The sequence below is a fragment of the Podarcis melisellensis genome, assembly GCF_964234715.1.
Source record: "Podarcis melisellensis genome assembly, chromosome: Z".
NCBI classification, from domain to species: Eukaryota; Metazoa; Chordata; class Lepidosauria; order Squamata; family Lacertidae; genus Podarcis; species Podarcis melisellensis.
In genome coordinates, this window is record NC_138547.1 from 23,285,656 (window position 1) to 23,307,164 (window position 21,509).

Below are 21,509 nucleotides of genomic sequence, written 5' to 3' on the forward strand. Positions count from 1 at the left end.
ACAAAGTGAAATATCTGGGAATTTGGTTATCCCCGAAAAATATCAACCTGGTGGAGGATAACTATAATAAGATTTGGAAAGAAATTAAGAAAGATATGGACACCTGGCACAGACTGAAATTATCCTGGACAGGGAGGATGGCATCGATTAAGATGTGTATCCTCCCGAGACTGCTATTTCTGTTTCAGAACATACCAGTTATCAAAGGTTCCGCTTGCTTTAAGAACTGGCAAAAGACTTTGACCAAATTTATATGGCAAGGAAAAAAAGCTAGAGTGAAGCTTAAATATTTGACCGATTCTAGAGACTTTATTATGAGGCAGCCTGCCTATGTTGGTTAAAGGACTGGGCCACCTTGAGGGATACAGACCTATTAGACCTAGAAGGATTTGATTTAAGATTCGGGTGGCATGCCTACCTATGGCAGGAGAAGGGTAAAGTGCATAGAGGCTTCTCCAATCACATAATTAGAGGGCCCCTATTAGAAGTTTGGAATAAGAATAAAAAACTGATTGAAAAAAGCACCCCCTGGTGGCTCTCCCCAGTTGACATTATTAAAATAAAGAAACCAAATATGACAGGTGAAAGGTGGACGTATGAAGATCTTTTAGTCAAATCAGAAGAAGGGTGGAAGTTAAGAACATACGATGAGCTGAAAGGTAGGATTAAGGAATGGTTTCACTTTCATCAAATTAATGCCCTGTGGCGTGAACATAAGAGACTGGGAATGGGAGAAAGAAAGTCCAGATTTCAAGTGGAAATATTAGAAAGTGATAATAAACTCCTTTCCAAAATGTATAAGCAATTACTGGAATGCGATACTAAAGAGGATGTGGTGAAAGGAGTTATGGTTAAATGGGCTAGAGACCTAGGACACGAGATAGGATATGATAAATGGCAGATCCTCTGGAAGAAGGGCATGAATTTACGGCGTGTGCCGCCCTGCGCGAGAATTTGGACAAAATGATGTACCTATGGTACCTGACTCCAGCAAAACTAGGGAGAATGTATAGAAATGTAGATAACACTTGCTGGAGATGTAAAGATAAAGTAGGGACCTTCTTCCATATTTGGTGGACCTGCGATGAGATGAAGAGGTTTTGGGGACAAATTTATGAGGAGTTAAAGAAAATCTTGAAGTATAACTTCCCCAAGAAACCCGAAGCGTTCCTCCTAGGTATGATTGGGGAGGAAATAAAAAACACAGACCAGACTTTCTTCCAATATGCTACAGCCGCGGCGAGGATTTTAATAGAAATAAAATGGAAATCCACCGATATACCTACGATAGGAGAGTGGCAGGTGAAGCTATTTCAATATATAGAATTGGCAAGATTAACACAATGTATTAGGCATGGCAATACTGTAAAACTGAAAGATGATTGGACTAAATTTCTAAACTATATTGAGAACAATCTGAGAATTAAGAATTTAACAGTAGACAATAATTAACTCCTATGACGTTTAAAGATACAACAAGAACAACTGCAGAAGACATATGAGATTACATAATCCTAAGCTGAGGTAAATGGAAGTCAAATGTATGTAAGTGTGAGGCTTAAAACTTCTTTTCTTTCTTTTTTCTATTCCGCAACCTCGTTGCTTGTTCTCGTTTCTCTTTTTTTCTTTTTTTTTCTTATCTTTTTTTTTTCCTTTCTTTATTCTTGATTTGGACATATGTAACCTTATTTTTTAACCGTGATGACCTGGACATATGTAGTACTTCTTTGGGATTTGTATATATTTATGTATTTTTCTTAAATAAAGGATTTAAAATTAAAAAAGGGGGAGAAAAAGAAAAATGGAATATCTGAAGTAACCTATGGGGAGTGCTGTTGTATCTCAATGGGCACCAAAGCTCCACTTTGAATCCCGAAAGTAAAGTGACTTTTTGCTGCTGATGAAGGCTGTTCACACAAGGAGACTGGGAGCCAGAGTTCTTGTATGAACCCACCAAAATTCTGTTGGTGCTCCCAACATAGTTACAGCTGGGATTCTAGCATCTGCTTACTGGACGGGGCAATGTTTACTAATATGGCCCAGGGGGCATTTCAGAACCACTGCTTTCATCTCTTGGGAAACATCATTAGACACAGACAGGCAGACCAACAGCAATCAGTCACCTATTGTTGTTAAAAGGAGTTTACATAGATTCATAGGAGGACAGGTCTACCAACAGCTGCAAGCTAAGATAGCGACATGGCTCTTTCATGTTCAGAGTCAGTGTACCTCTGAGTACAGGGAATGAAAAACAGGGGGCACTCAGTGTCTTGCATGACCTGCTTCTGGACATCTTGGGGCATCTGGCTGGTCATCAGAAACTAGGCACTGGAACAGGTAAGAAGGGAGAAGAATTTTGTTTGCTCTGAATTTTAAAGCAATCTCACATAATTCACAGTTCCGAGACTGTAAAAAACTCAAACATCTGCATTTTACAGGAGCGGGTGCTGAGTGCACAAGGGGGACACTTTAGAGCAGGAGTGGATGCAAGAGGAGTATTTTAGGGGAAATATCTGAAATGGGTAGGGATGTGGGTGGTGCTGTGGTCTGAACCACACCACAGAGCCTAGGACTTGCCGATCGGAAGGTCAGCAGTTCGAATCCCTGTGACAGGGTGAGCTCCCCTTGTTCGGTCCCAGCTCCTGCCCACCTAGCAGTTCGAAAGCACATCAAGTGCAAGTAGATAAATAGGTACCGCTTCAGCGGGAAGGTAAATGGCGTTTCCGTGTGCTGCTCTGGTTTGCCAGAAGTGGCATAGTCATGCTAGCCACATGACCTGGAAGCTGTCTGAGGACAAACGCCGGCTCCCTTGGCCTATAGAGCGAGATGAGCGTGCAACCCCAGAGTTGTCCGCGACTGGACCTAACAGTCAAGGGTACCTTTACCTGAAATAGGTACGGTTTAGATCCAATATTTTTCATGTTTTCCCCCACCTAAAGGGGGTGGAAGCCTGCAGAAAACAGGATTAGTTTATGACTGAATGCCTGCAATATTCAAGAGGCTGGTTTGTCCATTCCTTGGAACAGTTGGTCATGAATAAGCAGGGCTCCCCTTATGTGATGAAATCAAACAAGGTCCATGTCAATGAGCCTGGGCCAAAATTTCTCAGAAAAGAATGTTCTGAGAAATAGCCTAAGAATTTCCTTTTTCAGTCTCCAACAAACTGTTGCAAGATTTTACCACCTCAAGAATGCTCCGTGGAATGGCCCTCCTAATTTATCTACTAGTATATGTAGTCTCAGTGCCAAAGGGTTCAACCTGGAATTTTGAGGTGACAAACACACTTTCATTGTTTTTGTATCTGCTGTATATGTGCAGGTGCCAAAACCAGACAATGTTACTCTGCAACCTTTGGGCAATATGAGATTTTTGGCTCTGTTGGCATCCGTCTGTCTTGAGAGACAATGGAGGAGTACTCCTTTGGGGAAAACGTCAAACCAATGGAGAGTTACAGTGCCTGTTGTGGCTGTAGAGACTGATACAGGAGAGACATGTTTTGTTGCAGCTGGGGCACATGAACGCATCCAGTCATGGAGCTGCAGATGAATCATGGCATTTCTTCTCTCTGCACTCCTCCTACCGGTCATGGGCACCAGTGTTTCAGGAACTAGAAGTTGAAAATTCTAATGCAGTAACACACATATGAAATCCCAACAGTTCTGCTGGCTAGAAATGTAGTGTAATATTTCTGGCACTGGGTTTGTGTAGCTTTTGTTCTGCTGCAACAGTTTTGTAATATTTTTGCCTTTTAATCTTATTTCTCTTTTAAGGATCTTATTTTTTTCATATATTGTATTTCTGTGATTGGAACACTGCACTGGGATCTGCTAGGTGAATGGTGAATGGTCTAGAATTATTATTTTTTAAGTTAATAGATATAAATAAAACTGCTTAACCTATTAAAGGCTACAGAAACTAACATTAAGAGGAATAATGTCATTGCTGAGCAAAGTTGCTAAGAAACAGTGACATGTCTTACATGTCCTCTTGCCAAAGGTTTTTGCTTAGAGCATTTCTTTCAGGAGAGTTAAAGAGTTATTGAGTAAGTTAAAGAGTTAGTTTGGGAGTCAGAGCATATGAGAGTTATTGTGTTGGAGAGGGAAGTAAAGTGATTTGGTAAACCATTACAGCTATTAAAATAAAAGCTGTAGTGGCCTGGGTTGCAGGAGGTCAAGGACCCATTACTACTTCCACAACGCGATCCCGGAGGGGTGCTTGTCTCCAGCATCCCAGAGCCTTCCAATCAGCATGAAAGATGAGGTTTTTAGCCACCATGAAATCTTTTCGCCGTTTGTGCTTATTGGAGTCAGAGTGAGAGGTGGTGAGTCAGCCACTGAGAATTGACTCCTATGGTCACTCTGGGGAAGGTTTGTGGGAAGAATAGCAAGGAGCTGTTCTGTATGCTCCAAGGCTTCAGCTTCAAGATACAGTGGTACCTCAGGTTAAGAACTTAATTCGTTCTGAAGGTCCGTTCTTAACCTGAAACTGTTCTTAACCGGAGGTACCACTTTAGCTAATGGGGCCTCCCGCTGCAGCCGTGCCACCGCCGTACGATTTCTATTCTCATCCTGAAGCAAAATTCTTAACCCAAGGTACTATTTCTGGGTTAGTGGAGTCTGTAACCTGAAGCGTCTGTAACCCAAGGTACCACTGTAATGTTGCACAAGTTCTGATATGTACAATGCAACTTAAACACAACTTAAGGCACTCTGAAAAGAAAGGTATTAGAGCACTCCAAATCGTTTGCCCAGCCACATGCACAGAAAATAGAAGATCTAGCTTAAAGGCAACACATAGGAAAGAAAGAGGCAAGTCTCTGACTGAAAAGTGACTTCAGCAGACAGCAATAACATCCTATTTAGAAAAAGGAGAAAATAATTTCTCTTCTCTTCCGTCCATTCCCATGAACAGGGTTTCTTGACTCATCCATTGGTTTGCCAAAGGAGGCAGAGAACAAACCAGCCATTAACAACATCAAGCATCTTGAAGCCTGGGAGAAAGGTACCACCAGCACCTCCTTCCTTCCTGCTTTTGAAGTGAACATCTGGATTTAATAGTCAGTGTCGCACAGCAGGGTTTGCCAACTTGGCAAGTGCATGTGCATGTAAGATGGAACATAGGAAGCTGCCTTATACCAAGTCAGGCCATTTGTCCATTTTGCCCAGTACTGTCCATACTGCCTGGCAGCGACTCTCCAGGATTTCAGGCAGGGTTGTCTCCCAGCAAGAAGAAAGTAATGCCTGAAAGGATGTAATGTACTTTATGAACCAGTACAGTGGTACCTCGGGTTAAGAACTTAATTCGTTCTTAACCTGAAACTGTTCTTAACCTGAGGTACCACTTTAGCTAATGGGGCCTCCCGCTGCCACTGCGCCACCATCGTGTGATTTCTGTTCTCATCCTGAAGCAAAGTTCTTAACCTGAGGTACTATTTCTGGGTTAGCGGAGTCTGTAGCATCTGTAACCAGAGGTCCCACTGTAGTTACTAAAAGAGAAGGAATCAGTAGGGAGGAAGAAGAGTGGGAGAAGATGAGCAGGTTGCCTTTCTATCACTGCCCAGTGGATCAGCTGGTTCCTGCATCTGATCTAGGAGGAAAGGGTGTTTTGGGGAGGCACTCATTATGGTGAGACACCCAGAACCACCACTCACAATGGCAAGGGGTTGCTGGTCTTAACTGAGTTATAAGAACTGTAACTTTGAGAACATGTGCTTAAGCTTGCTTTTCCCTCCTCTCTCCTGTTCCTTTTTCTTTGTGTGTCATTTATCTTTCTTTAGATTACAAACTCCTGTTAATGCTTTCTTTTTTTCCTTTTGCGAAAGGGAAGATTCTAAATGCAACAAATTAAGCCAAAAGCTCCATTTCCATACTCTAACACACACACACACACACACACACACACACACACACACACACTGCCAGTTTTAAGCCCATTATCCCCCCTCTCCAACCTTCTAAAAACAGCAGTTAAACAAACAAACAAACAACAACAACAACAACAACTTGTTTATTTATATGCCACCTATCTGACTGGGTTGCTCCAGCCACAAAAGATAGGGCTGGGCATCATCTGTAGTTCAAACATTTCATTCACAACCATTTCTGACCAATGACATTCCTCTTCTTTCTGCTTTTATTCCAGAGGTTCATATACTCTCCATCCCATTGCGATATTCCCTTCCCCTCTGGCTTATGTAGGCAGCCTGGCGATTTCAACCTTGTGCTTGCATGCTGAGGCCAAAGTATGCCACATTGTCAGCTCTGAGGGAGAGAATAGGGTCCCGCTGAATGAGAGAGCACAGTTTAGCCATCCAGGGCTTTCACGCAAACAATGAATGTGAAAGCTAACAGGATTTTCTTTTGAAGGGCGCTGTTGTAATGGGACTTTCTAAAACACAGCAGGGATGGTGCAAGAGGAAAAGAGAGAGGCGGTGGGACTGAAGCCTCCACAATTCAGCTTTGAAAACCTGTTTACCCACCTATTAAAGCTCTGCACAAAAACCAGAGGCTTGCTCCAAGTGTCAAAGTGACTAACAGCATGATCCTACACATGTCTGTGCAGAAGTCAGGCCACTGAGTTCTGCAAAGAGGCATACTTGAAGGTAAATGTTGTTATAGAAATGGTCGAATTAGACATCATGGCAGCAGATTAATGTATTTAATCTAAAACTATCTACACTATTTAGGACATCTTCCTATGTTCCAGGGGGAGAGTTTAGCACAAACATTGCACCTGCGCATCTCCCTCCTTTCTGTGGAAATGGGGCAGATTGGGGCCTAAAACACAGATGTCCCACCATTACCTAGTTTGGCCCAAAAAGTGTGGAAAGGCAGATCTACTCAGTTGTAGACTGATTGAAATTAAAGAGCCTATTAGGCAGTTTATTCTGTTGCTATGTTTCCCTCTTAATTTCCACATTATGTTTGAACTTTCAGACAATGTAGAAGCCACATCCAGAACTATAGTGGAATATAGTGCAAGTTTAGCCCATATTACAACATTATTTGCAAACAGGTTTTTTCCCAGAAGCAAATAAAGGCAGTGACCAATTTATGTAGGGGTTATGTTCCATGGCACTGTAGGCTTACATGAAATCACATATAATAGGAACATCCATGGATAAAAGCTGCAAACACTCTCTTCCACCCCTGCCACTTTTTGTGATGTTTTCAGGTCATTTCTGGATTCAGCACGGTTGTGCACATATCAGATGTGCCTGAAATGGTTGTGGCCTGTAATACCAACATGAGCACTAAGCTTGCACTATATTCCATTATAGTTCCAGAAGTGTCTTTTACATTTTTTAACAGCCAGGTAGAAATAAGGAGCAGGAATGAAGGAATTGTTTTTTGGACAACTGTAGGTGGTATCAGAATTTGCGTATAATAAGGTCAGGGGATGCATGCAATCGTGGGGGGCCTACCTGTGCCACTGGCAGCTAGCACAGCAGCTAGGAGTCTGAGCTGTGAACCAGACATCCACATCTCAAAACTTGTCTCTGCCTCTCAGGCAATCCACAATCAGTCAGTCTCAGTTCCCGCAACTGCAAAATGGGAATAATACAGTCACCACCCCCACCCTATGTAGGGTTGTTGCAAAAGTGACCAAGTGAATGACTGTGACACTATTAAAATGTAGGAGTCCCACTACTAAGGGTTGTCTCCAAAGTTAGTTCTACTCAGAAAAGGCCCAATGAAATTCATGAACATGAACCTAGGGCCATTAATGTCTACTCTGAGCAGATATTAGTTGTAAGGTAAAGGTAAAGGGACCCCTGACCATTAGGTCCAGTCGTGACCAACTCTGGGGTTGCGGCGCTCATCTCACTTTATTGGCCGAGGGAGCTGGCGTACAGCTTCCAGGTCATGTGGCGAGCATGACTAAGCTGCTTCTGGTGAACCAGAGCAGCACATGGAAACACCGTTTACCTTCCTGCCAGAGCGGTACCTATTTATCTACTTGCACTTTGGCGTGCTTTCGAACTGCTAGGTTGGCAGGAGCAGGGACCAAGCAATGGGAGCTCACCCCGTCACGGGGATTCGAACTGCCGACCTTCTGATTGGCAAGTCCTAGGCTCTGTGGTTTAACCCACAGCGCCACCCAAAGGACACGGTAGTCATACCTAAATTTTATGCCAGTTCTTTGTACCTGCCAATACCCTCCCAATCTTATCCTTTGCCAGAGGTGAGGAACCTTCCTCAGCCTACGGGCAGCATTCCCTCTTGGGCAACTTTCAGGGGGTGTGGCTGCATACCAGTGGTGGGAGGGGCCAGAGTGAAAATGGGAGGAGCAATGAACGAGTGACTCTTATCTTTGTACTGTGGGCAGTACTCCAGCCAGGCAAAATCCAGAGATTCCTACACCTGCACCTCTCTCCAACCTCCATCTAGGCAAGCAAGAGGCATTTTTGTAGTTCAAGGAAAAGGCCAGGCAAAAGCACCCAAGGAGGGCACAGAGCTGTACTGGTAGGGCTTTGGCCTAGAGAACATGGCAAGGGCCCGGCAGAAGGGCTTAGTGGGCCACCATCGGCTCCTAGGCCTGAGAATCCCATTGTGCTGTATGCATTGGGGACGATTAAATTTCTCCCTGAAAAGGGTTGTCAAGACTGCATCCTCTCATCCGTGTTCCAGAAGGGAAGGTGGCCCTTAGATTGAAAAACACTCTATACCCGTGACGAAGACCATGTTGCCCCAAGGTTCTCTGGAGTTGAGTAGAGAATAGGAATTGTGCCCAGCCTAGAAGGTTTATCCACCATAATTTCACCACCATAGAGAGCTGCCTGTACTGGGCACTGGGTCAGACTGGCTCCACTTTCATCACCATCCTTCAGTAAAAACAACTCCCCAAAAAACAAAAACAAAATCCACTGTGCTTACTGCATCCAACAAGAAGCGCCGCCAGGTTTTTCCTGCCGTAGAAGTTATAAGAGTTCTACTGAGATAAACTTGGCATTTTTTTTCTCCTCTCCTTCCCCCAAAGCTAGTCATTCAAGGTACTGGTATGGGAGTAACCAACATTCCAAAAAAACACAGTCTGAGCAAGTTCAAATCCACTGTACGGAGCATTCAGGTTTTTAAAGCAGCCATGAATCAGCATAGCCCTGTCTAGTGCTAATATTTGCATTGCAGGCCAGCCCTTTTAAAAATAAAATGAGCACCGGTGTTCAAAAACAGCAATAGACAAACCCCTGGGAGGAGAAAGGCCGATATATTTCTCCTGAGAGGGGTATTTATGGTAGATTCTTTAGAAAACATTACTCCTCCAGGGCCTTTTGAGTTAAAAATGACAGAAAAGGTATTGAACAGAAAATAATTTCATTTGTACCATGTGAAACACAAAAAGAGGTGTCATTAGGACAGAAGACAAATCCTAATGGATCAGGGGGGCCTTCTAGTCCAGCATCCTGCTCTCACAGTGGCCAACCAGATGCAAGAGCACTCTTGCTGTCTGTGAACCTCAGCAACTGACATTTGGAGGCACACTGCCTCCTAAATGCAATAAAATAAATGAAGTTTACTTATTTAAAATATTTATCTCCTGCCTTTCACATTGCTGCAGCATGAACTATTCAAAACTATTCAAAACCCAATGCAATGAAACACTAACACTGGATTACTGCAATGCTTTCTATGTGGGGAAGCCCTTAAGCCCGGCTTGGAAGCTGCAGCTAGTGCAGAATGCAGCAGCGTAGCTCTTCATCTGAGAGGCACACTGTGGTGTGAGCATATATTACATCTGCTGGGGAAGATGCACTGCCTGGCTGGCTACTTAGCTAGGTTTAAGGCTTTACTGTTCTAGTTCATAAAGCCCTAAACAGCTTGGCAACAATTTATTTGAAAGAGTGCCTTATCCCCAATGGACCTGTCTGCAGCCTGTGGTGTTCCATCTTCTATCCATCCAGAATGATAGCACTCATCTTTCACTGGTGGATCAGGACCAACTAGTGGCTCACAACATGATCCAAGGTGGGTCACAACAGGAGCACTACCACCAGGCAAATAGATGGTAAAAGATTCAGAAAGCGATCCCCAGGTGTATGTTTGAGTTAAAACTGGGTCCTGGGTCCAAAAAGCTTGAAGACTACTGTTCTACAGGAATGGCACCAACCATGTGGAACAACTTCCCCTTGGAAAGCAGGCATGTGCAACCATATTATTTTTTTTCTGCATGCTTAAAACATATTTCTTCAAACACACATTTCCTGACAGCTATGTTGCCTACACATGCAAACATCAGACTGGATAGTTGTTATACATAAACACTAAATTGTTTGGTTTTATACTGCTTTATTGTGCTTTAGATTATATGTATATGTATATATATGTGTGTGTGTGTGTGTGTGTGTGTGTATATATATATATATATGCAGGTTTTGGTGTCCTCGGGTGTCTTCCCGTGTAAAAGTTGGGGTGTCTAGGCGACGTTTCGACGAGGTCTCACTCGTCATCTTCAGGCTGGTGCTTTCGGCTTCTTGTTACTGGAACAGAGCAGGATCTCAGTGTTTGAGTTCCTATAAATACTGTTGAGGGGGTGTGGTGTATAGCCTCCAATGTTCTGGGCAGAGAGGAAGTTCCCAGGCTAGTGTGCCTTTTCTTCTTTTGTTCCTTAATTACTTGAGGGATATCTTGAGTGATTATCCACACCTAATGACCCACCTAAGTGGTACTCAGGATATCACTCAAGAAATCACTCAAGATATCCCTCAAGTAATTAAGGAACAAAAGAAGAAAAGGCACACTAGCCTGGGAACTTCCTCTCTGCCCAGAACATTGGAGGCTATACACCACACCCCCTCAACAGTATTTATAGGAACTCAAACACTGAGATCCTGCTCTGTTCCAGTAACAAGAAGCCGAAAGCACCAGCCTGAAGATGACGAGTGAGACCTCGTCGAAACGTCGCCTAGACACCCCAACTTTTACACGGGAAGACACCCGAGGACACCAAAACCTGCATATATATATATATATATATATATATATATATATATATATATATCAGTATTTATACATATATAAATAACATGATCCTGCAGGCAAGCCTAAAGCCGTTTTGCGCAGCCCAAATCCAAGTATGCTCGGTGGGGGCTTAATGCCAGGTAAGTAACAACAAGATTGGAATTGTAGTAGTTTTTATGTGCCCCCAAACTGAGAAGGAGCTTGTAAGAGAATCTTGCTGTGCTACTTCTGTAACCCCACTTCCTTGAAACCCACAAATTCAGTCCATTCAGAGATAAGCTAGGTAACGCTTTTCATGACATATACCTATCTTTCTTATCCAACTAAATATTTCTACTGGTGGTCTTGCAGAATAAAAGTGAACAGGTGGAGGGATGGAATTGCTGTGTATTCTAGGTCCTATGTGCATATAGCTGAAAGCAACGTGTGTAGGTTTCATGCCTCATCCTTCTATTAAGCTAGAAATGAAGAACCTGTGGCTTTTGATTCCCCATGTGTAACACTGTCTATTCTCAAACTAAGGGGTACAACTTAATTCTATCCCTACACAGATGATTAAGGGCCCAGTTCTACTATGCCATAAGCTGCTGCACACTAAATTTTAAATATTACATCTGGTATTTTAAAGGCATGGATGTGTTTCTACCCCCCCTCCCCTTTGATTTCTTAAATTTGGTTTTAATTGCATTTTTATAAGTTGCTTTGATCACATTTTTTCATGAAAAAATGACTAGTAAATGCAAGAAGGAAGGGATAGAAGGAAGGAAGGGGGAGGAAGCAGTTTCCTCCTTGGTTTAGCACAATTGTTTGTTTGTTTTTCTCCCATCGACCACTTGAAAATTGTGTTTTTCTCCCATCGACCACTGGAAAATTGACGGAGGTCTCATCAAACCTTTTTCTTTGCTGGAGTTCAGGGTAAAGGTTTAATGCTCATCTTTTAAGCTTTGTGTACAGATTTTTACGTTAGTATAACTTTTAAAAACTCACTTGTATTAAGATGAACAAGGTCTAAAAAATGGATTATTAAGGTTATAAGGACGTGTGTGAACAAGCATTAAGCAATGAAACCAAGAGGAGGAGGGGAGGGAAATCAATCAAAAATTATGGTTTAAAATTTTTGATTATGATGGGGGGTAGATTTGTTTTTTGCATTTTTATTTTTCCTTTTTCTTTATATATTGTTGTTGTTATGTTTATTTTTGATTTTATCTTTTTGCAAAATTAATAAATTGTTATAAAAAAATATATTCTTTGCTCTAACAGTCAGAGTGCAAGCAAAACTGATATTTTCATAAGCACAGTCTTGCCTTTCCAATGTAGTGGATGTCATTGGTGAGAGTGGTTTCCTGATTCACAGGGAGATTTTAGAGTGATGGGGGAGGGATGTTAGCAAGAGGTGTGGAAGCAGAATGGAATGAGTGATGCTCGATGAGTAGTGGTACCGCAAGATTTCTGTTTAGGTAGTGAGAAAAGTGGTTGGGAGGACATGTAAAGGAGAATCTGGGTGTGATATGTATCTGTTGGTGGGGTGAATGATGCATAATGTGAGTCAGGATTTGCCTTTGCAAAGGGAGAGTGAAGAGATAAAAGATCTCTGACTCAAAATGTTTTCGAAATAGGCTGCTGTTCTTGCTTTTGGGGAATTTTATTGATTTATTTGGTACTTGGGTTTTTAGTTCCTGTGTGTGTGTGTGTGTGTGTGTGTGTACACACTTTTGTTGTTGCAAACCACTTGGAGATGCTTTTGATGTTCAGAGGTATATAAATGCACTTCTGGGTTATATTAAAATAAAAATTAAAATATTACGACAATCACAGGCCCCAGGTGAGAAGCCTTTCTAATAATCCAGCCCCAGTCAAAGCAGCCTTGATCTCCTGAAATTGATATTCAGCAATCATTTGTGGCATCAAGAACAGATACTCCTAACTGTGTAACAATTGGACCACAAGCAGTCCATGGGCAACAGTTTGCGAAATTCTTCGTTTGATTATTTGGCTGTTAGCCAGACAAAAAGATATGAGATAAAGATGAAGGATTGCTGGAATGGTTTTTGTTGTTGTTGTTGTTGTTACTGTTTCTTCACCTTAGAGAGACCCCTTGCTTGCTTGCTTTTATTTAAAAGGTGCTTACCCCGCCTTATCGCAAGCAATTCAATAAATTCAATTAAAAAACAACATAAATAAAAAATGTAGAGAGGAAAAAGACATAAACAGCAGAATAAAACCACTTCCATCATGAAAAACAGAACAGGCTTCAGAACTCACATCATTCTCATTAAAACCACAGCAGAGGAGGTCAGCATCCAAAGACCATTAGGAAGGAACATTAAAAGGGGGCTGGCAAATAAATCATGAAAATACCTTTTCTTCTTCTTCTTTTTAAAAAGGGTCTTTCCCATACAGCAGAAGACTTGGGATGGAGTTGAGATGCAAGACCACAAAAGCACAAAGTTGGAAGCGGTGGGGAGAATATTTGGCATGGGGTGGGGGAACATGAAGGACAATCATGTGGCAGCTTTACTCATGTGTAGGCTGCCCTTGTGAATGCCTTAGAAATGAGGCCTGAAAAGCAACTCACCCTGAGTTTGTGGTGGGTCGACTAATGGATGGATTCCAGGGCATGAAGGAGATTATACAGGGAAGTCAGCACCAGGATAAGGAAGCTTTGCTACGAAGCACTGACTGCAAGATGCAGAAGAAGGAAACAACACTTAAGGAACACTTAAAGGACACTTAGGGCTCAACCACACTTATTTGTCCCAGTTTATTCCATTTGCCCCTTGATTTGTAGGCACGGGTCTGAGAGGTTTTTCTTTCGTCCTGCTGCTTTTCCCGGGGAAAACCCTGCTGATTAATGCTGAATCAGACCACATGTCAATCTATAGAAAACTCAACTGACATTTGTTGCAATTCAGTAGTAAACAGCGGGTTTTCCCAGGAAAAGCAGCAGGACAAAAGAAAAAACCTCTCTGACCAGTGTCTAGAAATCGTAGGGCAAACAGAAGTGTAGATGAACCCGCAAGGGGCTGCTTCATACGGAAACAAAACAGCAAAAGCCTGAAAACATAAGAAGAGCCTGTTGGATCAGCCCAATGGTCCATCTAGTCCAGAATCCTGTTTGCACATTAGCAAACTAGATGCATGTGGGAAACCTGCAAGGATTGTTTGAGCGCCAGAGCACTCTTTTCTCCTGTGGTTCCCAGCAACTGGTATTGTGAAGCATAATGCCTCTGACAGTGGAGGAATTACATAGCCATCACAGCTGGTAGCCGGTTATACCCATGTCTTCCACCAATGTGCCTATCAAAACATAATTAAATAAAAACAATTTCGGGTTTGCAGTTTAACTTGTTAAATTATTTTTTTCATTTGTAAATCTAGCAAGGAAAGAGGAAAGAAAGAGAGAGGGGGGAATGAAGTAAACTTTAAAAAGAAAAAAGAGGAGGGTGAATTGTGCTAACAATAGTATTAACAAAAATAGTACTGCACAAAAAACAAGGCAGATAGATAAGGTAAGAAAGTCATAACAGCAATAGAGTGCATGCTTAAGCCACACAAGGAAACTTATCCCACAGCTCGTGTGCGGACTCTGGACTAGAGCAACAAGTCACATGACCATTAACAGAAGCTTCCTTACAGAGTTAGACCTTAACAGTAAAGAAAAAACCCAATCTAGCAGATGGAAGCATCATCACTGCAGAAGGAATTGGGCAAGGTTTCCTGAACTACAATAAGCTAAATGGAGGAATGCTAACCATACCAGTGCAGGGTATACTATACGTTCCCACCTTGGAAGGAGGGCTCCTGTCAGTTAAGTGCTTGACTTCCAGAGGGCTCATAATCAAGTCCCAGGGCAACAGATACACAATTCAGAAGGAGTCAAGCCAGAGCAATTGCAAATGAGCAGCTATATTACCTAAGCACAGCAGAGCAACAACCGAGTGTCACTGCACACAAGCAACATGGTGGCTGCATTCACTGGGGGAATTGCCGCCTGCAGCACAGATGCCCAGAAAGTCTAAAAGAATTACAGAGACAATTACAGTGGACATAGGATCGCAAGGAACCTGCATGTCTCTATAGTAATATTTCAAGATGCTCTGAAAAATGAGAGGCAAATGTAAAATGTGAGGCGAGGCAAATGCAGTTCCCCAAAACAGGATGGTGTAGAAGATGCCCAAAGGTGCTAAAGAAGGGGAATACAGCATCAGATTCGCCTCCCAAGTCCTTGGGGAAAGGTGACATTTGGTAGGCTTCATCAGGGAACACATTTTACAACAGCCTTCCCCAACCTGGTGCCCTCCAGACACCAGGACACCTCCCAGACACCACTGGGACTGATGGGAGTTGTAGTCCAAAATGTCTGGAGCCACCAGGCTGGGGAAGGCTGCTCTTATGTAACTTTCACACCCCTCACAGCTCCGGAAGAGAACTATGCACCAGCAACATGGTTCAGCGGGAGAAAGCAGACAGACAGATTCTCCAGTTTGTGGTATATTATAGAATAAGGTGTACTGAGACAACCTAATTTTACTGACTTTGCTCACCAGAACAGCCTATTATTATTACGTGACTGTAAAAGGTACACCATATTATTAGGTGAAAGTAAGAGGCAGGATTGCTTTCACTTGTTGGTTTCTTGAGCCACATGTATATAAATCTCTATATATTTTAAGTGCTCCAAAGCAGCATATTCCCACTGTATAAAAGTGCAAAGGCCTGGTTTGTTATGCTTGGAGTACAGTCAGGTAACCACAAAACCTCAAAGACCATTAGTCACACACCTGCAAATCAAAATACATTAAATATATATTCACTGTGTGTCATCATCTGATCTATAAGGGCTTAGAATACTTGTAGTACTGTAATATATACTCCATGAGAGCAAGAATCTTCAGCATTTAGATCTGGACCATTTTCACACAGAAAATCTGACATGAAAAAGGTGGAGCGTCTCCCTTATACAGTAATCTGAAAATGTATGAATGTCATCAGTGCAGCATAAAGAGAGGAAGAGGCCTGTTTTTAACTGATAATTACTGACATGGGTATTGCAAACATAGCCTTCAGTCACCCCAAGAGTCTGGCCTTTTTCAAAAATTAAATTCCATTGGAGTGTGACTCAAGTTTCTGCCTCTTCATTTATTTAAGCTCAAATCTTATCCACGCTTACCTGAGAGGAAGTCCTATTGAACAAGGTGGGACGCATTCCTGAGTAAACATGCATAGGATTGTCCCCAAAAACCATTGCCCCTTGATTCCATAAATTAATCATCAGTGACCCCCATCCTACAAAAAACATTATTTATAATAGCGATTTGCACATCCCACTAAGGAAGATAACAACACAATAACATTCAAAAAGGGAACAATTAATTGCACATTTATTCAAAATCAAGTTTTGGATACATTTCATATGGCATCCCTGTGTAGAAGGCTTTACATGCACATAGATGTAAGTGAGGGAGAAACAAAAGGCAGAAAAGTAAATGAACTACCCACTGACTTTGTCAGACCAGTTGTGTTCCTAGACCTGCATTCTGTTCCTCACAGTGGCAAGCCAAATGCTGCTGGGAAGCCCACAAGCTTAAAGGATGAAGGAAACAGACAGTCCTCTTCTACCATTAGCCCAGCAACAACTGTTACTGAGAGGTAGACTGCCTCTCAACAGAAGGCTCCATTTAGACATTATGGTTAACAGCCAGTGATAAAAATCACCTGTTGCACAAATTTGTAAAAACCCTTAAAGAAAGACCTCTCAGCCTAAAGCAGGGGATAGCCAACATGGCATCCTCTAGTTTTTTTTCTGGACTATAGTTCTCATCATTGCTTACCACTGACCATGCTGGACGGAGCTGATGGGAGTCCAAACAACATCTGAAAGGCATCCCCAGTCTGTAGTCATTGCCACCAATTGCAGCAGAAAATTTCACAAGTCAATAATGGAATGCAGGAAGAAGTACTGGGAGTAGTGGTGCATGCCCTGTACTAGCTGTCAGTTGATTTTCAAAGTTGGGGGCTAATTAATAAAAATTAACACAAACTGAAAAAATAAACTCACAATGAACTTGTCCACTTTGGATGTACCACAAGGCAATGCATTGATTATGCTGCAAAACAGACACTCACTTTTAAAGATCAGTGCTAGCTGTTTTGGCATGTTAGAAAAATTCCCAAGCCCTTATTATGTCAATACTTTTATTAGGCCAAACAAAATGTCACCAAACCTTTGACTTCCACAGAACCCTTCATCAGGAGTGGATGTTTAAATACTGGGATGGGTGAGAGAAAGAGAAAAGGATGTTGATTTTAAATCAAGCCATCTAGGTCTGCATCTGATAAGTTTTCAGATGGTGGGAGGGAGGAGCTAGCAGATATTTAAATAAGGTGCTTCCAGGTGCTTTTTAAAAAGAGAGAGCCAAAACTGCATACACACATTCCATCTGCAGCAGCTGCCCTTCTGTCCATCTGCCCTTAAATTGGGGGGGGGGGGGTTGAGAGGTTCCCAGCTAGATAACACCAGAACTTTAAGCATGTTTGCTAAAAAGTAAACAGGACTCACCAGCCAGTGCGTTTATAGGAGTTCAGTCTTCATAGCAAGTTTACTCAGAAGCACATCCCACTTATGGTCAATAGGACTTACTCAAAATTTATGGCACACTACGCCCAAAGTTTGGGATTAATTGATCTCATTAGGTCTACCTCCTAATCATATGAAGGTTGGCTCAGAAGTCAATCCCACTGAGTTAAATGCTTGTGCTACCCCAGGTGTATGTATGAGCTCAGGTTTGCAACTTGATCCTATACATGTTTACTTGGATCCAATAGGGCTGACAATAGCATAGAAGATGGGTGGGCCCGGCTGGGGGGGAGGTATTGGTCCTCTACCAGGACTTGATCTGAGGTGGTCACAACAACAGCAGTACCATTACCATATAAAGAAGAAGAAATAGGTCCTTAAATGAATATTATTATTGTTGTTGTTGTTTTTAAGGTGGGTCATGCTGTGCCTTAAAAAAATTTGAGATTACTGAAAGCCTAATGAAGTTTAATAGGTCTGACCTCTGCAGCCTACACAACCTCCCGGTCCTATACATGCTCAGGAGTCAGTTCCACTGCACCGATGGGTCTTTCACATAAATCACTCACTGGATCCGGGGCTTAAGCCTGCATGAGTTCTGTGGGGCTGTCACCCCAGGGATCTTCAGCCAGAGAACTCTTTTCCCAGCCCTTATGAAATAAACCCGTTGGGTTATATAGATATATAAACGGCATTTGATCTATTGAAGCTTAGGGGCGCGCGGGGGGGAGAGAAATGAGAGAGAGAGAGAGAGAGAATTAACTGTTCTTTTCAAAGTCTAGAGGTAACCCACCCCTTCAGACGACCAAGAGAAAGCGAAGCCCTCCCGCTCCCTCCGCGGCTCCACCAGGGCAGGACTTCGGGGCAGACGTTCACGGCCCCCGAGTCTGCAGGGGCCAAAAAGAACTGGTCTGCCTCGCAGCATTTCGCATGATGGGAAGCAATGCGCGTTGCCCCCTCGCACCATACGTCCACGAAGTCTGGAGCTAGCAACGACTCGAAGTTCCCCGTGTGGTTTTACCTTGTCAAGTTTTGCGCGGCTCCTCCGCACGCGGTTCTGGCGCGGCCTGCCGAGGCTGGTGTCAAGGAAGGCGCCAGCTGATTCCTCATTCCAGAGAAGCAGGCTCTAGCGGCGTCCCCGCAGCGGCCGTCTGGTTTCGCCGCCGCCGCTGTTGCCGCCGCCGCCTCGTAGCGGAGGGAATTTCCTCCGTTTCCAAAGCGCGGCTGTTCTCTCCCCGCCGCTCCAAAAAAGAATCCGAATACAGAGGGCAGTTTCCGCAACCCGAACACCAACACAGACAGCTACACACCCTTCCTCCTTCTCCTAGCCGAATCTACTTTTCACTGCTTTGCAAAACGTGCTTTAACTTTTTTTTTAAAAAAAGTACTATTATTTTTCTCCACCTCCTTTTCCTTGTCACGCGTTTTTCCCCAGGCCAAACTGACGCGCAATACGCATTGAAGTTGCGGGAGAAACCGGAGAGCGAAAGAGGCTGCTCTGGGCTTGCGGAGACACGTCGAGCAAGAAGCGTGGAGCAATTGCCGCTGCCGCCGCTACCCGCAAAGATTCACACGAGTCGGGAGGGGGGGCACATGCGTGTGAATTTGAGAACGCGGGAAGCCTTAATCTGTAAGGCTGGTTCCTCAGAGGCAGCCGGTTGTCCCGGGGTTCCCGTCGGAAAGCAACACAGTCTGGCCTCACAGCTGCTACTCGCTGGCTGTTGAGAAACTTCCCACCCCTTCTTCCTGCCACTGGGATCGCTTGACAGGCTTCTTTTAAGGTTGTTTTTTTTAAAAAAAAAAAATAGTACTACACTTATGACTTCTAGGAGCTCAAGGTGGCGCTCTCCATTTTATCTTCATAACAACATGTTAGGCTGTTTTGCCTGAGGGACAGTGCGTGGCCCAGTGTTACTAGTAAGCTTCATGGTTGAGTGGAGATTTGAACCCCAGTCTCCCAGGCCCTGGTTCACACAATTTCCTTCCACCTTATTCAACTTTCTGGAAATAAGCAGGGGGAGAGGAGAAGAGGAGGTCTGGCTTCCTGTCTCTGACTAGTCTTCTATGTAGAGTGAGGTAAGCAGGTGGGTGGGGACCTTTCTGGCATCAGACACCTTGAGGGTAATCCTATAAACATCTGCCATGTCTGCTCAGAAACCATTCCTGTCCAATCCCTGGCATGCATTAACTTTAAAGTACCGTAAGCCCTGTGAAACTTTTTTTTTTTTGTAAATAATTTTTTACTGGTTTTACAATTTCAAATTCAACAATTATTTTCCATTAAAAAAAGAGAAATACAAAATATCCAACATGGACTATAAGAACTAAAATAAAAAAAATTAAAACATCTTTTTGGAGGTTCTCTATAACCTCCTGACTTCCTTCCATTTCCTTTCCTGGTTCATTGAATATACTACATAGAATAGTTTCAGTTCAAATTTCCTTCCATAAACTTTTTCTTATTTTAATTGCTTGCAAGTGTTTAGTCAAAGCCTGCCAATGTTTCTACTTGTTTACAATATTTTTGTACATATACAATAAATGCCTCCCATTCTTTTTTAAATTTCTCACTGTAATTGTCTCTGACCTTTTCTGTAAGTTTTGCCATTTCTGCATAGTCCATCATTTTCAATTGCCATGCTACTATTGTTGGTGTCTTCCTTCCACCCCTCTTAATGCTTAACAGGGTTAGGGGAAAAGTTGTTGGACTACAACACCCATCATCCCTGACCATTGAATATGGGGGCTGGGGACTGGTGGGAGTTGGAGTCCAGCAAAATAAAGAGCACCAAAAGTTATCTTCCCCTGATGTATAGAAACATAGGAAGCTGACTTGTACTGAATCAGAGTCATTGGCCTGTCTGACTCAGAACTGTCAACACAGACTGAAAGCAGTTCTTCAGGGGTTTCATTCCCAGCCCTACCTGGAGATGCTGGGGAATGAACCTGGGACCATCTGCCTGCAAGGCAGATGCACTGCCACTGAGCTATGAACCTCTCCCCATGATTTGGACCACTCTTGATAGAGTGAAAATGCAAGAAAGAGTATTGTAGCAGAATAAAGAATAAAAAAATGTATTATGACACAAGCTTTTGTAGATGACAAATATGTGGCATGCAGGCATCTTTTGGAACTCCCTGCCTATTTATATTTCAGTGTACTCTTTTTAGCACCTGCTAAAAATATATGTAGAATGTTAACATTTAAAATGTTAAAAATTTTTTTTTAATTATTTTGATTGCATTTTGAGTACATTTTATATTTGTTTTAAACTCTTTTGGTAATTGTTTTTAACTCTTTTGGTAAACTTCTTTGAGGGATATTTTTACAATCAAGTGGTATATAAGTTTTAATAAAACAAATACATCATTTAAGTATGTCTCCCTGTCCCCCAAGGTCTATCATTCCTGCTAATAAGTCCAGATAACCAAAACAAAACTTTAAAAATGAGCCATGGGGCACTGGACTCATATGCTGATTTCACAGCATATGAAAGCTGATGGCTATCAGAGAAAGTTAGAAAGTGGTTGCTTCCATCTTGGAAAAGTTATTTCTTTCTTATTCTCCTATTTATATACCACCTTTTCCTCCAAGGAGCTGAAGGTTTTCCTTCATATTGTTTTCCTCCTCTCCATTTTATCATCACCACAATCCACTTAGGTAGGTTAGGCTGAGAGAATATGACTGGCCCAAGGTCACCCAGTGAGCTTCGTGACTGAGTGGGAATTCAAACCATGGTCCCCCAGGTCCTATTTTAAAACTCTGACCATTACACTACACTTTCTGTATGCTGTCTTTCAGAGGCATTGCTAGCTGGAGGAATCCCAAGCCTACAGGGCACAAACTTGCATATGCTGATTGGTTTTAAAAAAAACTTTCTGCAAACATTGGGATTTTCTTGAGCCTGCTAATACCTCCTCTTTCTGTGTGAGTGGCACTGTTTTTGCTACATAAGGAGTATGAGTGATAC

At 42.7% G+C, this 21,509-nt stretch overlaps 1 protein-coding gene across 3 annotated transcripts in view; it reads right to left on the reverse strand.

Annotated features, from left to right (window-relative positions):
- ARHGEF9 (Cdc42 guanine nucleotide exchange factor 9) overlaps positions 1-21,509 on the reverse strand; it is a 279,050-nt gene that overhangs the window by 233,550 nt on the left and 23,991 nt on the right. Inside the window, exon 1 of one of the 3 annotated variants that reach the window (XM_081897309.1) lies at positions 18,560-18,704. The exons of 1 other annotated variant lie outside the window; for it this stretch is intronic. The gene's annotated coding sequence lies outside the window, so the exon portion shown is untranslated. Of the gene's footprint in view, positions 1-18,559; positions 18,705-21,509 lie in introns of those variants that run through there. One more of the 3 variants, XM_081897312.1, reaches the window with a different exon arrangement.